At 37.5% G+C, this 19414-nt stretch overlaps 1 protein-coding gene across 4 annotated transcripts in view; it reads right to left on the bottom strand.

The window, feature by feature from the left end:
* The window catches only part of TBL1X (transducin beta like 1 X-linked), a 196054-nt gene that overhangs the window by 95786 nt on the left and 80854 nt on the right, over positions 1 to 19414 (bottom strand). Inside the window, exon 1 of one of the 4 annotated variants that reach the window (XM_071430569.1) lies at positions 15049 to 15176. The exons of 2 other annotated variants lie outside the window; for them this stretch is intronic. The gene's annotated coding sequence lies outside the window, so the exon portion shown is untranslated. Of the gene's footprint in view, positions 1 to 13524; positions 13578 to 15048; positions 15177 to 19414 lie in introns of those variants that run through there. One more of the 4 variants, XM_071430570.1, reaches the window with a different exon arrangement.

Raw genomic sequence — 19414 nt, forward strand, 5'->3', positions numbered from 1 at the left:
GTTCAGAAAAACCCACACAAATCTCTGACGATTAATGAATTTGCCCTAAGGTCTTATAGAGTAAATAAACACCAGTTTATGTCTTGCTATGATAAAAAATTCCTGCTGTAGACACTTATGTATCTATTATTGCCCCACAGCTGCTTCCTCTAAAGGAAGCTATGAGAGATTTTTTATTTTAAATATACCATAGATGAATGCCCAGATTTGAGGAAATCTAGAGTCAGTTAAAAATCTGAAAATCAATGTTGAAATAAATATTCATTATAGTACTAGAGCAAAAAGCTTCCCCATGGTAATATCTAAGCCAAAGCAACAAAAATACCCTCAGAAATAACCCACATCTTCCCACAAAAACTTGAAATACTTAAGCCTTGAAAGCCTTTCCTCAGGTGCAACTCACAGAGCCTGGGCTGCCCCTTTGAAGCAAGTCTCTCAAGGGAAAATGAAACAGCAGGTGGAAACTCTTCTCATGTTTCATCTTAACTAACTCTGTCAAAGCTAGTGGACATCATGAAATTAGGAATTTCAGAAGCACTGTCTCGTTACCTTGGCTGTATTATGCCACCCTTTTTACACAGGTCCCTCCCAAGACAAATTAACTCTTAGCAGCCCAAGCAGTGACTCAATCCAACCAGTCTTGGAGCCAGACTGGAATTGACAGCAACAATTCTCAAAATCATTTACCACTGTCAGCACTTTGCCTGCACAGACACTTCGACAGCTTTAGCTTTTTTCTGCTTCAGCTGTGTATTTGAGTGTAGAAGATATTTCCTCTATAATATGTAATAGTTTGACAGGAGATGCATGAGTTATCTACCATTATTTAATAGGCCAGAACTTTCAGTGATAATAATGGATTTATGAAAAGCTTAGCTGTCAGCAACCAAACCCAGTACCAACACTGGAAATGCTTACTACTGTAAGAGGACTTTTTGCAGTACGTGGACAGATTCATGGGTGCTGTGGCCAGCAACACAGCTATTCTGATACTCTTTTTATCAGAAAGATATGTGAGTATCAAATAGCACAAGATTTATTTTACCAACCCTCAGGCAAACCAAATGTCATTTTTCTAATTAACAAGTCCAGATTTCAAAAAAACCAAACCCCCAAACTTCTCTCTTGACAGTAACTCATGAGATTTCTGCTGAACTTTTTAAACATGAAACATACCCCACAGTCTAGGACTGTTGTGATGAAACATAAAGAAAGGGGTTTAATTATTAATTTTGTGATAGTGCAGGTAGGTGGGAAAGAATTATCCCTTTCAGAAGCATTGAACTGTAATACTCTGATTTGCCTATTTAGCTCTACCTCAGGCAAAAGCACAGAGGAAGAAACAGGAAAGAAGAAATGCAGCCTCCTCTGCACTGCCTTAGTAGTTACCATTACCAGATTTAAAAATGAGTGCAAGCTTAAAAAGAAAACCACACAATTTTGATTAATTCATGTAACTCTGCCCTGAGTAGATCTGCCAGGAATGATCTTCAAAGTCTTTGGCCCCCAGTTGTACAAATCCTGCACTGCTTTCAGCATGCACACCTTGGAGGGGCCCAACTGCAGAGCACCACAGTGAAAGGATTTGCTGTTTCCCTCATCTCAATGACCCAAAGCCTGCAGAGTTTTCCCAAAGTGTATCAGTAATGTGAATTGCAGCCCACGGCAAAGACAGAGCCAGTACAATTCTCCTAAACAAGGTTTAATATGTGTAGGCAATATAATCAGTTTTGTCTCGGGTTAGCTGTAGTTTCCAAGAGATTTGGAAGGTGGGATACCATGGGCACCATGGTAATACAATCTTGATGTTGCAGAGGCATCAATAAACACTGCAAGGTCAGGCTTTAGGAGACATTGCTGCAATCAGCTCTGGAGGAGCAGAGGTGGCAGGCACTTTGGACATGTGGCATGGCATTAGAGGAGCAGCTTGTCCCTAAAAGACCTTCTGAAACTTCACCTTGGGTGGAACCTCAGCTACACATCACTGTAACAAGATATATATATATGTGATAATTAATATATTTAAGTCACATTTTCCTCCTTACATTATAGCAATTGGATGAAATGCTCTAGGCTAGAAGTTGCTGAATCAGGAAATGGATCAGAAGCAAACTAAAATGCCTTTCTAGTTATTGATTCCTGCTCTCTGTTTCATGTCAGTTTCCTAGAATCCATCCAACACAAGCACGAAAGGGTAATGAGTTTCTGAACCCACACTCTAATAGTGCACACTGCATCAAAGCTTTCAGTAATTGCCTGGATGCTGCTTCCCAGCAGTACTAAACAACTTAAATATAATTAGCTGGAAGCCCTATGGGCTTCATTTCCCCACTGGAACACCTCTTACACTAATCCATTTATCAGGCTGACAGATGACTGAATCACTGGCTATGGACCCATTCTACTAATAATATTTCTCAAGCCCACATTCTGGTTTGTGCTTTATCTTGTACATTTTTGCAAAGGAAAAACCAGTGTTAACAGTGGAGAGAGAAGCAGATATATAACACCCTCATCTTTTCCCAGTACTGACCAATGTTACTTGTTTGATTAGCCCACTAAGTATAAAATGCTGGAGCTATCAGGCAGAAAATGAAAATTAAATGTCTGCATTATGGAACTATATGATGCCAAAAATAATAGGGAAACACAAAAATATTGAAAAGACTTTTGGAAGTTTTCCAGCCATTCTAAAGTTCCAAGAGAAGTTTGCATAAGAGGACAATTTTCAGCATATCCCCCTGAGGATGGCCCGACTACAGCTGTTGAGCTAAAATTTCTTCATACTACTTATTTCATGTACATCTTTCTGAACAAGAGGTGACAAAAGACATTTTAAAGCTGTCTAGAGTTATACTGAATAGACATGAACTGAACATCATGCTGCTACAAATCTATCCACTTTGCAAGCTGTGAGAGAATTCTCATAAAAGTACAAAAATTATTTATTCAATTTCTTGGGCAGGATTTTCTAATGTTGCAATGAAATCCCTTTTATCCCTGTGACTTAATTCCAGACAGATTTCAATAAGTGGAACTCTGCAGAGGCTGAAATTATAGGGAGCCAAGGTCTTCCAAACTGTGCCACACTTTGGAAATGAAGTAATTGTAAAAACGCTAAATTCTCATCAAATTCTTTTAAATTATTAAAAAAATTACCCTAGCATGTTATATGCTTGTAGTTCCTTTCTAAGAAGTTGTGGGAGAGGAAACAAAAAGCCACAAAGCTGGTAATGACCAGTGAGAAAGAAGGTTTTAAAAGGTGTCCTTCTTCTAGATCCATTATACTGTGGTCAATAATCCACATTCTGGCTTGGAATCACAGGATCCAGCTAGAGTAGCAGCACTGTTTCATTGTTTATTTCCTCTGGATGTTCTCATCATGGACACAGAAAATACTGATGTTGAAAAACAATAAAACAAGAAACTTGTACTTCTTGTACTCCACATAAGCCTAAACAATGTGCTTGTAGTAAAGCCAAAAGCCAACATACAAAAATTCTTAGTACCACAAGTTAAAATTAACTGTGGACATCAGTCTGAATTCAAAGAGCGAATAGAAAAGCTATAGTTGAACTTTTAACAAATAAATAGATAAGTAAAAATATATTCAGTGATGTAAACTGACTTAGCTGGTGAATCAAGCAGCAGCAGCAGGGTGAGGTACAGCCAGCAGTTCTTGGGAGCAGCACCAACCTCAGAACAAGGCCAAAAAGAACAGCAGCTACTTGGACATTACTTGATTTTCAAAAATGCAATCACAGGTCTTTACACCACCTGGTAAAGTACTAAGCAGGTTACTAAATACTGAGCTGCTTGAGATTTCTTCATGTGAACCCCAGAGCAGAAATCTCAGTTTCACATGAACTCTCCACCCACTCCTTCCCTCCGGCCTGAAACTGGAAAACTCATCCCAGAGATGCTGACACTTGCACATCAGCCAGTCAACCTACCCATCACTCAAAGACAGCCTCTTCCTTCCCAGGCTCATCCTCTCTGTTTAGTGTATTTGTGTATTTCCTACTCCCACAAAGGGCAGACAGAATCCTGAGCAAGGGTTGCCCCAAACCATATGAACCTCAACACTTGTCAGTCACACTTCCACATGAAATGCAGAATTTCACACTCCTGTTAACAAACACTCCTTTGAAATGCAGTGGTACTGAGCAGAGCAAACATCAGATCTAATCAAAAGAACATTCTGCAGTAAAAAATGTAAAAAAAAAAATCTTCTCCTGTTTTCAGTCATCTTTAATAAAACAGGTGATGGTCTTGAATTTCCTAACTAGGAAACTGTCTTTGCCAGGCAAAGAATGAAACACTGCCTTCATTTGTGTGCTTTATCAAGAAACTTGCTATACTGTCAGTGAAACTGAATTTTCTGGGTACTAACTCCGAGAAAATTTTTAAACTCTTGAAGTAAATAGTATCTCTTTAAAGCACTGTCAAAATTATTATATATACAGATTCTTGCCTGTAAATCAGGGGCAAATGTACAGCAGCTTTATATTTAAATAGCTGCACTGAATTTTCAAGGTCTTTTAATAGAGGCAGCAAAGAAGAGTTTGGGGAAAAGAGGAGTCATCTAGGAATAAAACATCTAAAAATGACTGGAGCCACAGTCCACTAACATCCATACTTTGTATGGCAGGCAGTGTACACTTGGAAGGACATGCCATGTTAAGCAGTCAAATGCAAAAATGCAGAGCATTTTAGGAGTGCAAATAACTGCCTGTTTGAAAATCATGGCAGAAGTGACCTAACACACTGATCTACAAAAGGAGCACCCTTTGTAATGCGCATTTGAAAAATTATTTTTATGTTCAGTAATTATTGTCTTTAGCATTGGAAAGATAATCAATTTTATTGAAAGACAATTTCTGTGCAGTCTCTATTTTTGGATTCCTGACTAGATCAGACCTAGAATAGCCACAGCTAACCCCAAAGCTGGCCCTGCTTTAACCTGGGTGTTGGACCTTCTAAAGTCCTGAATTATCATAGGATCCTACAGTGAGAATCTCTCCATACTAAAATGACATATGATTGTTGTGCTATTTACATAGAAAATAGGGAGTTTAATAAAAAACACAAGGGCACCAACTTGCATATTGAATCCAGACAGATCCAAGGTCTTAAAGATACCAAATGTGAGGCATTCCTTCTGATCATATAAAGCTTATGCTGGTTAAGCAACTGTAACAAAGCTAAGACTGATGATTAAAGATATAGAATGCTTTTGTTACACTGCAGATTCTCTTTCAACATTACTTTTTCCTTTTACCTAAATCACTATAGAGATATAGAAGTAGAAACTATTTATATTAAATTAAATTACAGTTTAGTGGTATGTATGTGAATTTTAATCTACTCCCAAATAAAATGCAGGACAGATTAATAGGTTATACTGCCTGGATATGAAAACTGCAGCTGAGAATACTGGCTAGAGAAATACACTAAAAATGAAATTTAAAAAATACATAAATAAAGGAGAAGAAATATGAAATCATCTGCAGTAAACATGGCTGTGAAAAAACGGAGCATTTTAAAAGATGTGGATGAAGTAACAGGTCAATGAACATCACACAGACTTGGTGGTAAAGAGCACTCATCTGAGGAGCCCAGTCCTTGGACTTGGTAACACAGGTAATTTCAACACACTGAAACTTTTTAATAAAATATTTTAAGAGTCAGCAGCAGAAGTGAAATTTCAGGGAAAACGCCCTTCAAAATTACCACCTGCACATTAGAGAAAATAACTTTGATAAATTTTGGTCCTGTTGATTTGTTACTCTGGTTAATCTGATGGTTGATAGTAGCTGTCTCATCATTATATGCCATACAGGAGTAAATGGGTATCCACATCTCTACACTGATACAAAATTCACCTCTTTTGATAGCAAATATGACAATTTTGACCAATATACATGTTAGAAATGTTTGTTTATATAAAAAGATTAGCATAAATTCCTTTAATGAATTCAGTAAGAGATTATCTCTCAATATACCTTCGTTCTGTGCTTTAATGCAATTCTGACACCATAAATGGTATGATCTATTCATCTTTGCTTTCTTTCATCTCAATTTTCTATCTGCTTCAAGAGGTATTTAGCTAATGAAGCTCACAGATTTACAATGATTCTTTAGACTACTTCATTGAAGGGACACACAGAAAGCATATTCAATATCTCAGTATTAGCAACTGGATATCCAAGCCATTCAGTCAATACATCGTTCTACTTCATGGTATGTTCACATATAGTAAAGTTGCTCAAGTATTTTCTAAAGCCATGATGAAAAAAACCTGCATCAAGTTTCAAAACTCTAATAAAATCAAATCACACAACAAAACAAGACAAATGCAAAATGACACCAAATTCTGAAAATTCAACTAATTAGTTAAACTTGTTGAGGAGGGAGAAGGACTTTTAAAATGCAAAACCTGCAAAGCTAAGTTGCTTTCCTTCTCTCTGAAGCTTTCCTCAGCCTTGCTACTCCAGCATTAGGGTCCAAAGGCCCTGATCCTGTTGCTGCAAATGTCATTTCTTGAAAACTTGCAAGGAGCTCAAAACTGGAAAGGGGAAAAGGCTTTTATTACCTCCATCAATGTGAAGTATCCCACAGCATTTCATGCTTACCTGTGCACTAATGTTATTAAATAAATACATTTAGATCTGTTCAATGAATAGTAGGTATGTTTTTTGAAATGCTAGCTAATAATTAAAGAACACCTGAAAGTCATACAGATCAGGGCAATAATTCAAATTGCAATGCAGACTATTCATATTTGTATACATACATGCATGCCCTAATACAGGACTACACCTGCATGTAGATTTCATATCACTCAACTTTATGCAGACAGTATGTGATGTTACTTTTAGTCAGCATTAAAAGGTGATTTTTCCCAGGGTCTCAGAAGTACAATTGCCACTGACTTCAAAACAAAAGGGAAGTAGCCTGCAGTTCTGGAAACCTGTCAGACTTTTCATCTTGCAAGCTAAACTCTCCTTCTGCAAATTGAGAAAACTATGATAAATGAGAACAAGTATTTGCACAGGAAGATAGCTAGTTTTATTTGCTGTAATAAATGAAAAAGATCCTTTTTATATCATGACAGAACATGTCAGGGATGTTCATGCCACTTAACTTTGATTCCAATTTATGTATATGGATGCTGATGCCTAAAGCTGGGTATGAATATTCAGCCTTCATTATTATAAGTGGTTTTCTTGAAGGAAAAGAAGAACCTAATAGCAAAAGACTTATTGAAGTAAAAGAATAATTATAGCAATGATAGAAGCAAAAAAAAAACCAGAAAAAAACATTAAAAGACCTTTTGCATCTCAGTTTACAGATTTTGTTTACATTAGAGTGTTTTAGTGAGATGCAAAGGTGTTAAGCCACTTTTTGCCTTGGCCTTTGAAATTATTTAGGAAAACTCTGTGGCATAAGCTTAGAGGCTTAGAAGCTTGACTTAGAAATTTTAGGGGATAGGTATGAAAAAGTTAATTTTCATCAGGGTAAGTCCAACTATATTCTCCATTCTACCCACCACAGTGTGCAATTTCAGTCTGTCATTATGCTTCTTGTTCTGAGTGAAGCTTCACTGGTGTAGCATTATTCCCTTGTTCCTCATAATCACTCTTCCCTTACATTCCTGCTGAACATGGCTGCCCCTCAGCGTCTGTGGAATAACTGCTCATGTCCAAAAGATTCTTATTAAAGAGTTCAGAGAGTTTATGTTAGAAAGTGTTCAAACTAAGCTAGATTATAGTGAACCAGTCAGGTTAGAGAGTGGCTACATGATCAACCAAATCTCGTGGGAGCAACGCTGAACAGTTTTGCACAGTGGGGGACAGGAGCCTATTCAGCCAGTTCAGCTGCTGCCAGAATAAAATGTGGGAGACAGAGAAATGCTTTCATGCTTAGCCTTGCTTCCTTTCTTTGCTTTTCCCAATATCTAGGATCCTGAAATTTTTATTCCTAATTCAGGCTACCAAGTTTCCTCAAAACAATTTTTCTCCAGCAGAACCTGTGTTCAGACTTGTAAGGCACATCCACATGGTAGGTAAAAAACCCTCCCAAACTAACTGTGCCCCACCACCCTGCCCCCAACACCACCTCAGTAAGCCAGCAATGAGTTTAAACACAGTCATCTTGGCGTCCTCGATTCACCTTGTTATTGCACCTCCAGTTGCTGCAGCACAGATGGGATCCAACATCTCCCACTGTTTGGGGACTGCCCCTAAAGGTGAGCCATATGTTTTGCAATACCTAGAAACAGCAGGATAAGATAAGGAAATCTCTGCAGCCTTAAGGCAGAGCTGCTTTGATTTCACTGCTTTGTGCCTTGCCTCCTCCCCACCCCCTCCTTTTTCCTTTTTTTCTTTCCTTTTTTTTTTTTTTTTTTTTTTGAGAGCTTTGGTAATTTAATTTATCTGGGTTAAGCCTACAGGAAAAAAAAATAATCCAAACAAATACTGTGTGTGCATGTGTGTATGTATGTGTGTAATGCCTTAGAAATCTCCCGTGTTATCTGTCTGTGCAAAATTTTACCTTCCACTAGACAAATATATTTTTAAACTGTGTGGAATCAAAACAACATTCTCAGCATTCAAGACATTCTGTCATCACTGCCCATTTGTTGCCCTCTAGGTTTCTCTCAGCTGGCAAATTTCCCATTTAAGGAATTATCAGATTCATCTGCTTAGACAAGGCTGCAAAATAGAATGAAAAGCTGGATTATTCTAGAGAACTCATATTTTTCTTTCAGGGAAGAAAAGCCAGTGCATGAGAGCTGAACATTAACAGCAAATGGAACCAATCTCTCAGACTTCACAGTTCTACCCCCTGTAGGCTGTGAAATCTAATTTTGATTAAGATGCTACAATATTTATTTTACTTTTATCCTTTACTTCTTTAAATATGTTTAGTGCCACTTATTATGTTAACCTGTTTTGAAGCCTTAAATATTATGCTCATATATGATGTTTATTTTTAAACTGTAGTTCTAATAAGCATCCCATGCATCCTGCTGCTTCTATGCAATTTGTCATAAAGAATTACCAATTGCTTTGCTACCATTTTCCCTACTGCAGATTTTTTGCAGGGTGAAAATGTGAAAAAAAAAAAAAAAAAAGGGAGAACTAGAAAAATCAATAAATTGACAGTTTTCCACAGCTCAGGATTTACTTGAGTGATGGAGTAGCTTTCATGACAAAGGCTGTGCTGCAAAACCATGCTTGCGTTCCTGGGCCCGCCGGCTGCAGTGCCAGGATTTCTGGAGGATGTGCCACGGTTCCCAGTGCTGCCACCCAACCCTTTTGTAACAACATGGGAAATGCTACTCTTAGTACTCTTTGCCCCCTAGGCAGAAAGAAAACTGTGGTATGATCTGGAGAAATGTCTCAACACCAGCCTTGCTCACTGAGCAGGTTGGTTTTGTTTTCTTAACACAGATGAGTGAACAAACCCAAACTCCATCAAATTCACGAACGGGTTTCACGTGCTGAGTGTGTACACAGGTGTAGGTGCACCAAGTTATAGAGAAGATGAACATTAGAGAAATCCTAAGTGATTCTAAAGTAATTAACATACCTGCAAGCTCATTACTGAGCCAGACCTGCTTTATGGAGACTACTGCCATCCAGTATTGACACTAAATCACTATCTTATGATGTTCACCCAAGTAAAAGTATTTTGAGGTGTTATATTACCTTAGCACAGTGATTAATCTATTTCTTTTTAGAGCATCCTCTGAGAGCTTAAAAATTCATGATTCACATTATTAGTATTCTGTACAGCTTTCTGTATTCTTTGAGTGGTATGATTATCTGTGGTTGCTAATGGCCACAATATGAAATATGAAAGTCACCATTCCACAAACACCCAATGGGTGTCCTTAAAACATGCTGTGAATCCCAAACAAAGAGGACTGCAAGCCACAAATCCTTTCTCTTTATTCTCACAGGCTATACACTGTTTGTGCAAAAGGCAGACAGGATGGACTTGTGATGTAATACTGCAAATGGAACAAATAAAATTCTCCATTATATTTGTCATATTTTAAGGCTGGAAATTAGTCCATAAACTCAGCTGGGTTCAGATCTTACTGACTCACATTTTACAAGATAAAAACTCATCCAAGCTTTCATGCTGTGATATAAAGAATACCCAAAAGCATGATGAACTTGGAAAAATGTTCCAGTTCATCACTAAATTGAAAAGATTACATACCAGGCTTGAAGAATCTTGATGCTGCCTTATTTATTTAGACCTCACGTTCTACTAGTCCAGGCTTGGTCATCAAAAAACAGTGAGAACTACCCTTTGCCATTCTGGGCATAAAGTATTAAAAATTTATCAAAGAAATCAAAGTGACTGTCTAATAAGATTGAATCCATCATCCATAGAAATTGCCAGACACACAGACCTAAAAATACATTTTGGGTTTATTGAATGTAGCAAGATATAATAGCACATAGTCTGATTAAAAGCCAGTAGATACATACTGAGCCATCCAAAATGACAATTCTTTCTAAAACCTGACATCATGCACCAAATAATTGTGAGGTACACTGCAGCATAACAAAATCTGATACAAGCAGAGCAACACACCCCAGTATCTATCATTAAATAAAACTATTATGAGGTTCTAGCAATATACACCATGGTCAATATCTTAGTAATTTTCTGTTGTGTGCACTGCAATGTACACTCAGCATTGCAATGAATACTCTGGAAGGACAAAGTTCTTCATTACCCAAAAGTTAAATGATCTGTTGTTTGTCCTTTATTATTTCTGTGAGCTGCTGAGCTACTCAGAACTATGTAACTCTTTGTTCCAAAGGAGGGAGTGGCGTGACTTTTCAGAATCACCATATTAAAAACAAACCATCATAAAAATAGCACTATATTGACTCTGTGACCCCAAAAATGTACTCTAGACTGTCACTACCATTAAAGGTAACAAATCTGTTCTAATTAATGGGTGATCAGTTTTTTGGCTACTGGAATTCCTCCATCAGTGCACTTCCCTACTTGCCTGTGAAAAGGGTGCTTAAATATTATCATCAGATGACAATGCAGATCCACCACAGGGCAACTGAAGGGGCACTTCATTAGGAGTCTGCTGACAGATGCAAACATTCTGACAAATTCTGTAAAGCAGAAGCATGCCATTAATTTCAATATTTATTACTTTCCATGAAAGATAAGTGACTCGGTATTGGGAAGGGTTTTACAAGGCCAATATTTCTTCTCTCTCCAATGCTTTTTTGCTTTGTGATGTACCCGCCTATTATGAGACTAACTTATTCCAAAGAACAAATTAAGCAGCAAGACATGACAAGCAGAGCATTTGTATGCAATTTGCTTACCACCTGAGGCATGCCAACAGCTCAAGGCCAAAGGCTGAGCAACCCCAGCCATTCAATAAATGCAATAATAATCAAACTGAATGCACACCACTGGGGGACTTATTTCTAGTACAATATGGAATTCATACATAGAACCAAGTGTGTCTGTGCACTTAACTGTGACTGTTATTAAAGAAACTATTCCACTGAGAAACTTTTTCTAACTGTTGTTCTGAAAATACTATCTAATACAAATGAAATGTAGAGGTTTATATACCTTATTCTACAACCAGACAATGCTTGTGAAATGACACCCTGGACTGAGGGTCCAGTATCAGTTTTAAAATATCCATGCAGACCATATATATCCATTTATCCATTTCTAAATATTAAAGGACTCAACAGCACAGGGCAGAGCAGAAAATCAGCCACTCTAGAGATGTAGCAGTCTCTGCTATCCTGATCATGTACCAATTAATTAAGGTCTAGCTGTGGAAGCAACAAAGAATTAATTTAAAATAGTTTATTTTCTCTAACAGCACTACCTCATCTCATTCTGAAGAGACCGTGCACAGACATGGGCTATGCTAGTTTATTTCACTGCTCCAGCTTTAATGAGTAAAACAATGACATTATTTAGGTCCCTGATCCATTTGCCAGTCACAGTAAAGTTCATCTCTTAAATAAACAGTGAGGCAAGCTGGCTTTAATTTGTACTCACATACCAACAATTGATTTTTCCCATAAACTCGCTCTCTTTTCGCTCTGCCTTGTGACTACACAGTCTGATCCCACTGAACCCTGCTGCAGAGAGCTGCCTTCCATCCACACTCCTAAAACCACCAAAGAATTAACACAACTGAGAATAAAAGATGTGAAGATCTACTAATGAGGTGGAAAGACTGGGCAATAAACTGTTTTACAAGAAAGCACAGCACTTGTTTCATTCTGACATCTTCATTCTGCTCCAATGAACCTTAATCTGTATGGGGGAATTATTTTTAAAGACAAAGATGATGATGATGATAATAATAATAATAATACCTGAAAACAAGCTATTGGATCCTCTTTTCCTGTTTTTTCTACGCTACATCCCCCAAACAAGGGAAAAAAATCTATCCATAATTGAAAACTGAATATGAACATAAATAAAAACAGAACCCTTTAAATATCAGCACACTGGTGGGTTTTGGGTTCATTAGCAATGAATAATATCACATCCAAGCTCTTGTGTGTTAAAGACAGAAGCATACTGCTCTGGGACAGGTTGCCATTGCTCCCAATGATGAACTACAAAATGTTATTAAAAATCCAAACAAGGCTATGGTTACTTTCTGATTTAAGAAATCACATTCTATTAAGATGTTTCTTACAGTTCAGTCCAGACAAAATGTAACTCACAATCTCATATTAGAAGATGTGATATTTATGTTCCAATTTACACATCTTATGAAGCATTTTAAAGACTATGTATTTCTCACAAAACAATTCTGCATAATATCCACAATATTTAAAATTATTTTAAATACAAATTAAAAGTGAACAGACTTACTACACGAAGTCAAACATCCCCTTTGGCCAGTATCTCTTCTTTAACTGTGACAAAAGTAGCTATCTAATCCAGAATGCATGAATGAAGCAGACACAGTGGTATTCTCCCAGCCCCAGCTGCCTCACGGTCCCAGTACTGAGATGCACCAACACTAACACAGAATAATGCTGCAAATTTGTGGAAGGCTTCATTGGCATGTTATGGTAAAGTACCTGTGATTTTAGGGATCTCAGACCTATTTGCTAAATATAACAGTGTCCCTAATCTTTTTTTATGTCTTGTTCTAAGCTTGAAAAAGATTCCATCAACTCCTTCTTTTGAACCCAGCCCAAATCCAAAACCATACAAACATGTAAATATTTCCACAATCAATTTTCACATTGAAGCTATTCATGAGAACTGGGGATTTTCACAACAAATGTGAAATATTCATGTACATCAAGACAAATTAGAAATATTAATGTACATCTATATTATTATTATAAACAAATAACCAGAAAAATACTCTTCCATGTTGTCCTTTTTGAAAATCTGATTTAGGAATATTGTGCCTCTGGTAAAATGGTGTTCTTTTCATGTGAGTACAATCACTTGGCATTGTGCCTAAGAACATACCCAAGGAATGGAGTTATCCTGAGGACAAGCCCAACTCACAATTTCCAAATATTCAGTCTTCAGATTTCTATGAATTTCCTTCAAGACAGGAGGAGAGAATTGCTGTGTTATTGCTGAACAATTCTTATGTTTTGGAGATGAAGTACCAATGACTTATGTTACAGCTGCTGCTGCTGCTGTGCTGTCTTCCACTTTATTGGAGCTGAATAATTAAACACCCTGTAGTCCTTGTGACAGTCCTAGACTCAGCATGGCTGTTAATCAATATCACATAAAAGGGAATTAGGCTTAGGCAACTGTTGCACAAGGCAGGATGGATAAGACAAAATGGAGAGAGATCTTTTTCACACAGAAGACTAATTTTCTGTATTTTTAAGTCTTGAGAACAGACAATATACATACTGATATGGTGAAATCCAAATTAATCTCAGAGATTTGCTACACCATAATGGCAATCAACAGTCACTTCTTCCATTCTTTCCTAAATTCCCTTCTCCACATCTTTTTGGGATTGAAAAAAAAACAAACCCTTCAGCACCAACATATTTAAAGTACTCAGTTTATAGGGAGAATTTAACTGCATGGAACCAGTTCTGAGAATTCTACCATATGCTTGCAGACAGAAAAAATAAACAGATATTTAATAAACACTATCTCAATTCTGCTCAGTGCAAAATATTTAGGAAAACTTATGTTTTTCCAACAGTTTGAGGAATAATTTTTCTAGAATCTAAAAACTGTCCACAAGTTAGGTAATTTTTCATTATGTTCTTGCTCTGCAATGAACCAATACGTTATTAAGATCAACCTTAGGCTGAGAGTAACCAACAAAAGATTCACATGAAGGGGTGCAGATTTCCCCCATGCTGCCCTGCGTGGTGCTCACCTCTTCCCAGAGGAAAGGTGACACAGCTCCCAAGTCTCTTCAACAACTCTTCCTTTCTGATGAAATATGCCAGTATTGAATTTAGAAATACCTCAAGCTTCCTACTAGGTCAGGAAATGAACTCAAAAGTCAAACAGGTCAACTTCAGGTGGTAATTAATTAATAATGATGAAGACACCATCAAGCCATTGACATAGAGGTTCAGAAGACTTCATGTACTCTACACTCCTCTGCTATGGGTGGCCTCTGATACTTTGTGTTTAAAGACCTGGTATTTATAAAACACACTAATTCAACTTTAACCCACGCACATGGTAAAAAACTCTGAGTAATGAGGAACAGTCAGCAATTCAAATGGAAAAAGCTTACAAAGTAACTGATTATTCTTGATACTATACTTTCTGAAGCATTTCACTGCATTTCAATTTTGCAAAAAGCAAGAACAGCATTTTCCCTCCAACCCTATTGGTAACATGAAAAGAACATGCATGTTTTGGATCTAATTTATTACATATTTCAATTTTTTTCTGTCTCATCAAGATTTGCTTCAAGCTTTAGAAGCGTGCTTCACTTCACCTCCCTCAAAACGATCCAGAAAACATATTCCAGAAACAACAGCCAAACATCTCCCAACCCACCTGGGCTTTTCCAGCTCCTGCAGTGCCCTCCCTGGGAGTGCTGAGCCCCAGGAAAGGGCCAGCCTGTGGAAGCCGTGCCCTGGGAGGCAGCAGGGACAGGGACAGGAGGGATGGCCACAGCTCCAGCTCAGTGCCCAGAGCCACCCAGCCCTTCAGGAGGGTGCCCAGGTTCTTATCTTGCCCTCCCAGAGCTCACCCACTTCAGTTCAGCCAACACCCTACATGTCTTGTGGATCTTGGCCAAAATATCCTGGAGCTGCACAGCCATTTATAGCACTGATATTCTTGTTATTGTTTTCAGTGTTTCAGCATTTCTTACTACACACTGATTACCCCATAATGAAATACAATCTTTACATCAAGTCAATATGCAGCTTGCTTACCATGAAGCTGTGTCACATACATACCTAAGGAAGAATGTGTGCTAACCTACATTTACTATTCTTACACACCATTTAGCTGGAAAATAATGAATGAGCCCTTCTTACATACACAGCCATAATTTTTTTTAATGGAAATTTAACTTCAATTAAAATGGGAAAAAAGAGAAAAATCCATGTTTTAAACACAATAGGATCTTTTCAAACAGTGTTTTACCAGTTAATAAAGGTTTATGTAAAACACGCATGATCCTGTAAACTGTTCTGCATTTTGAACCAATTCAATATATACAGAAGAAATTATCTATAATTAGAGAAACTGAGTCTTTCTGGACCCTATGTCCTCCAAGATTTCAAAACCAACAGATCTCAGCCCTTCTTTCTTAGTTTTCTAATGAAATTACTGACTGGGAGAAAGTAGGGGCTTTCCTGACTAGTAATCTCCCAAGCAGTTTCTCACCTTTGAGCTTTTTGCTAAATTGATAAGCAGAAATGAAGAAAACCTGCTGGAAATACTACCTTGGCTAGATCCAGGTACACAGTTAAAGTCTCCTCACAATTGAGCTGATACTTTCTCTAAAACTCCAGCAGCAAATACCAAGTACTACTTTCACTAGATCAATGGAAATAACAATTCATTAGTTAGTAGGTCCCAATTTATAGGTCATGATTTTGTATTTTTTTCAAATTTAACATTAAATATCTGTTTGGTTTCTATCAGACACTGAAATATTTTCTTTTTAAGCTGGTTACACTGAGTTGTGATTCAGCAGAACGTCCTCCTGATGCAGCAATTGCACGGAGTGGAAGCCCTGTGTCAAGCAGTACTGCTAGACTTGCAGAACCTTGATTAAAAAGCATGTCTTAAAAAATGGAGTGGTAAGCACAGCTATAAAGAAAGCATCCAGAGAAATCCAAGCAAAAGACTAAAGACAAAGATACAGAAATAAATGTATAGCTCAGTTCCTGAAATAGTTTGCATTACCAAACTAATCTCTCCCTCTGTAGGGTCACAGCCAAGTGTTCTTCTATTTGTAATTTAAACTGAAGCCAAAACCAAATATACACCAAAGTAATATTTAAAGTGCACAAGTATACATGTAATTGATTTTCTGTGAAGACTTTAAGAGATGTCTAAATCCAAAGTAATTTTTGGAAACTATGTTTAATAGAAATACCAATGCTTGCTTAAATTTGGATCTCCCCTAAATGCCTTTATTTAATCCAACTGACCACAATGTCTAACAATTTCAGTGAGTGTGAGCTTCCATCAAGACTGCCACAGAGACCAGGCTGTTAAAGAGAAATCTTCATCACTATAAACAAGTTTTCCTCTGACATCTTCCTCTTTTCTATACTACAGAGGTTCTCTCTGGGATGGAAAACTGCATTAAATGAACCTTCCTTTAATTAGGATAGATTGCTAAACCACAAATCAACAAATAAATAACACCAGTGTGACCACTATAGTTGTCTTTGTCTAGAAGGTCTATTCGTTTGCCTCCAGATTCCACTAGAACTCAGCTGCCTTAATCCCCCACATGCTACTCACCCTCTCATTTCACTGTGTGCCAATTCTTCACACTAAAAGGCAGTCTGTACATGTATGGAAGTTTTTTTTTAATTATGTCTCCAACTTACCAGCTGTCAAAATGTACTTGACATTTACAATAGTGTCTACAGAGTAACCTGTCTTTATTCCATTTTTTCCCACTATGAACTGCTCTTTCTCTTAGTTTATAAATTCACTTTCTTTGTATACTCATCATATAAAGGTTATCCTTTTTTCTTTACAGTTATATTATGGCTGAATATGAAATTAGAAATAGAGAAACAGTACATTTTTAGGATGAGGATGAATTGCATAATATGTACTGAACATCTTCATTTTGACAGACAGAAGGCGTATTCTTGCCTTGCTGTTCAGGCATTCAATCACCACTTTGGACTCTAGGAAAAAAAGCTAAACTAAGTTTTTGGTGAAGATCTGCTATACATCTCTGCTATAAAGTAAAGGCTATATCAAGATACCAACAGCCATCTTAAATCCCAAAGGTTTTCATGTTTTGCATTTAAGCTTGTATGGTAACTTTGCTCTTTTCTTTTACTGCAGCTCTCAACAATGAACAGTCTCAAGAGATGAAAATCATTTCTTAATCTGAAAATCATATGGAAAAAATCAACTGCCCTTAAAAGAGTTACAAATGTCTGGACAAACTTTTCCCAGATTTTCCTTCTTCAGTTACTTAATGAACATATGGTTATTTATAATGTGAGTTACACTTGTAGTATTTCAAAAATTAGTTATACACATGCCTGGAGCTACTCAGCTCCTCCCTACTGACCTCACTCAATACCCTTCGAGCATTGTTTGCTTTGGCACGTCTTTAACAGTGAAACCATGCTCTTATTTATGTGTCTTCTCTCTGCTTTAAAAATTTTACCTTAGTTTTCTTCTCTTAGCAAGTATGTTATAGCAGGTCATTTTAATTTCAGAAAGAGGATAACATCAGATATCAATTATGATGAATAAAAACCTTGGCCAGAAGGGCATAGCTGATTAAAAAAACATATAAAATGAATGCAAGCTCAGCTATATTTTAAACTAAGTATTTGAGGGACAGTAAGGAGTAATTATTTAGGTTAGTGAAATGTAGCAGAAGCTACTAATTGGGTTGATGTCTTTTTGACAGGGATAATATAGACATGTGCCAAGGGCAGCTCCTCTCCACCTCAGGAGACAGGGACTTCTGGGGCATGACACACCTGATGGGTGAGACTTCCCCACAAGGAGAGAGGCCACGTGCTGGAAGCACCTAAGCCTGCATCAGGGAAGGCTCCAAAGCAGACAGACACCTCTGCTACCTGACTCTATGTAAAAAGGTAGATGATGAGATGATCCCACCCAAAAGAATGGGTGTTCTAGACTAGAAAGACACACTTCTATGTTCTTCTCTCGTGTGTGTGTGTGTGTTTTGTTGGGGTTTTTTTCAAAGAAAAGGAGTTAGGCAGCATCACCCTGAAAACCCAAATTCATCTTCCATGTTTACACAGTTTATTTACCTACGGGGTTTAATCTAACTTGTCATATAAATACATTTTGTTCAAGCTTTCTTCCTGTTCAGTAGATTTCATTCCATCCAGTGTGCCACTTAATAAAAGGCAAAATGACAGGTTTTTCTTTTACAATCCACAGAAACTGCAGATGTAAAATGTCTCTCAGAAGACAGAAGGGCCTGTCACTCAACACCTAGCACATCCTCAAGTACTCTAGTATACTGGTTTTTCCACTTGTGAATTCAATTCTTCAGTAAAGAAACCACTGACTGAAATGTGAATGGTGCATATAACCATGGCTTCAACTGAAAAAGAAACTGCTCATTTTTTACACTTCTTCTTACAACATTTGGAATTACTTTTTGTTTTGGCTGTTTCTATTCACTGTTAATTGCATTTTACATCTCATTTGGGGAATCCATGGAGCACTGTCCTTGACTCTCTTATCCTCCACGCAAATGATTTTGATTATCACTTATGAAAAGATACTCTGTGCTTCAGACTTCTATACTGAAGACCAGAATCCTTATGCATTTCTAATGTGCTTATTCTCCAGAATGATTCTGAACACTCTTTCTCCCTTTGCTCTGCAGCCCTTCTTGCTGCACTGCTTCTATTCTTAAGTACTGTCAACCTCAGAGTCTTATTTGTCACACTGACTTGCAACCCTTAAAAATATTACTTAACCTATTTAACCTTAACATTTGGAAAAATCTCCAGATTTATGTAAACAATTCTATTTTTGTATAAAACCATAGAATAGCTTGGCTTGAAGGGGACCTTCAAGATCACATTGTTCCAAAGCCCCTGCCATGGACAGGGACATTTCCCAGTAGACCAGGTTGCTCAAGGCCTTATCCAATCTGGCCTTCCACACTTACAGGCATGGGGCATCCACAGCTTCTATGGACAACCTGTTCCAGGGTCTG

The sequence above is a fragment of the Agelaius tricolor genome, unplaced genomic scaffold (genome assembly GCF_023055355.1).
Source record: "Agelaius tricolor isolate 1412-34295 unplaced genomic scaffold, bAgeTri1.0.p SCAF_7, whole genome shotgun sequence".
Taxonomy (NCBI): domain Eukaryota; kingdom Metazoa; phylum Chordata; class Aves; order Passeriformes; family Icteridae; genus Agelaius; species Agelaius tricolor.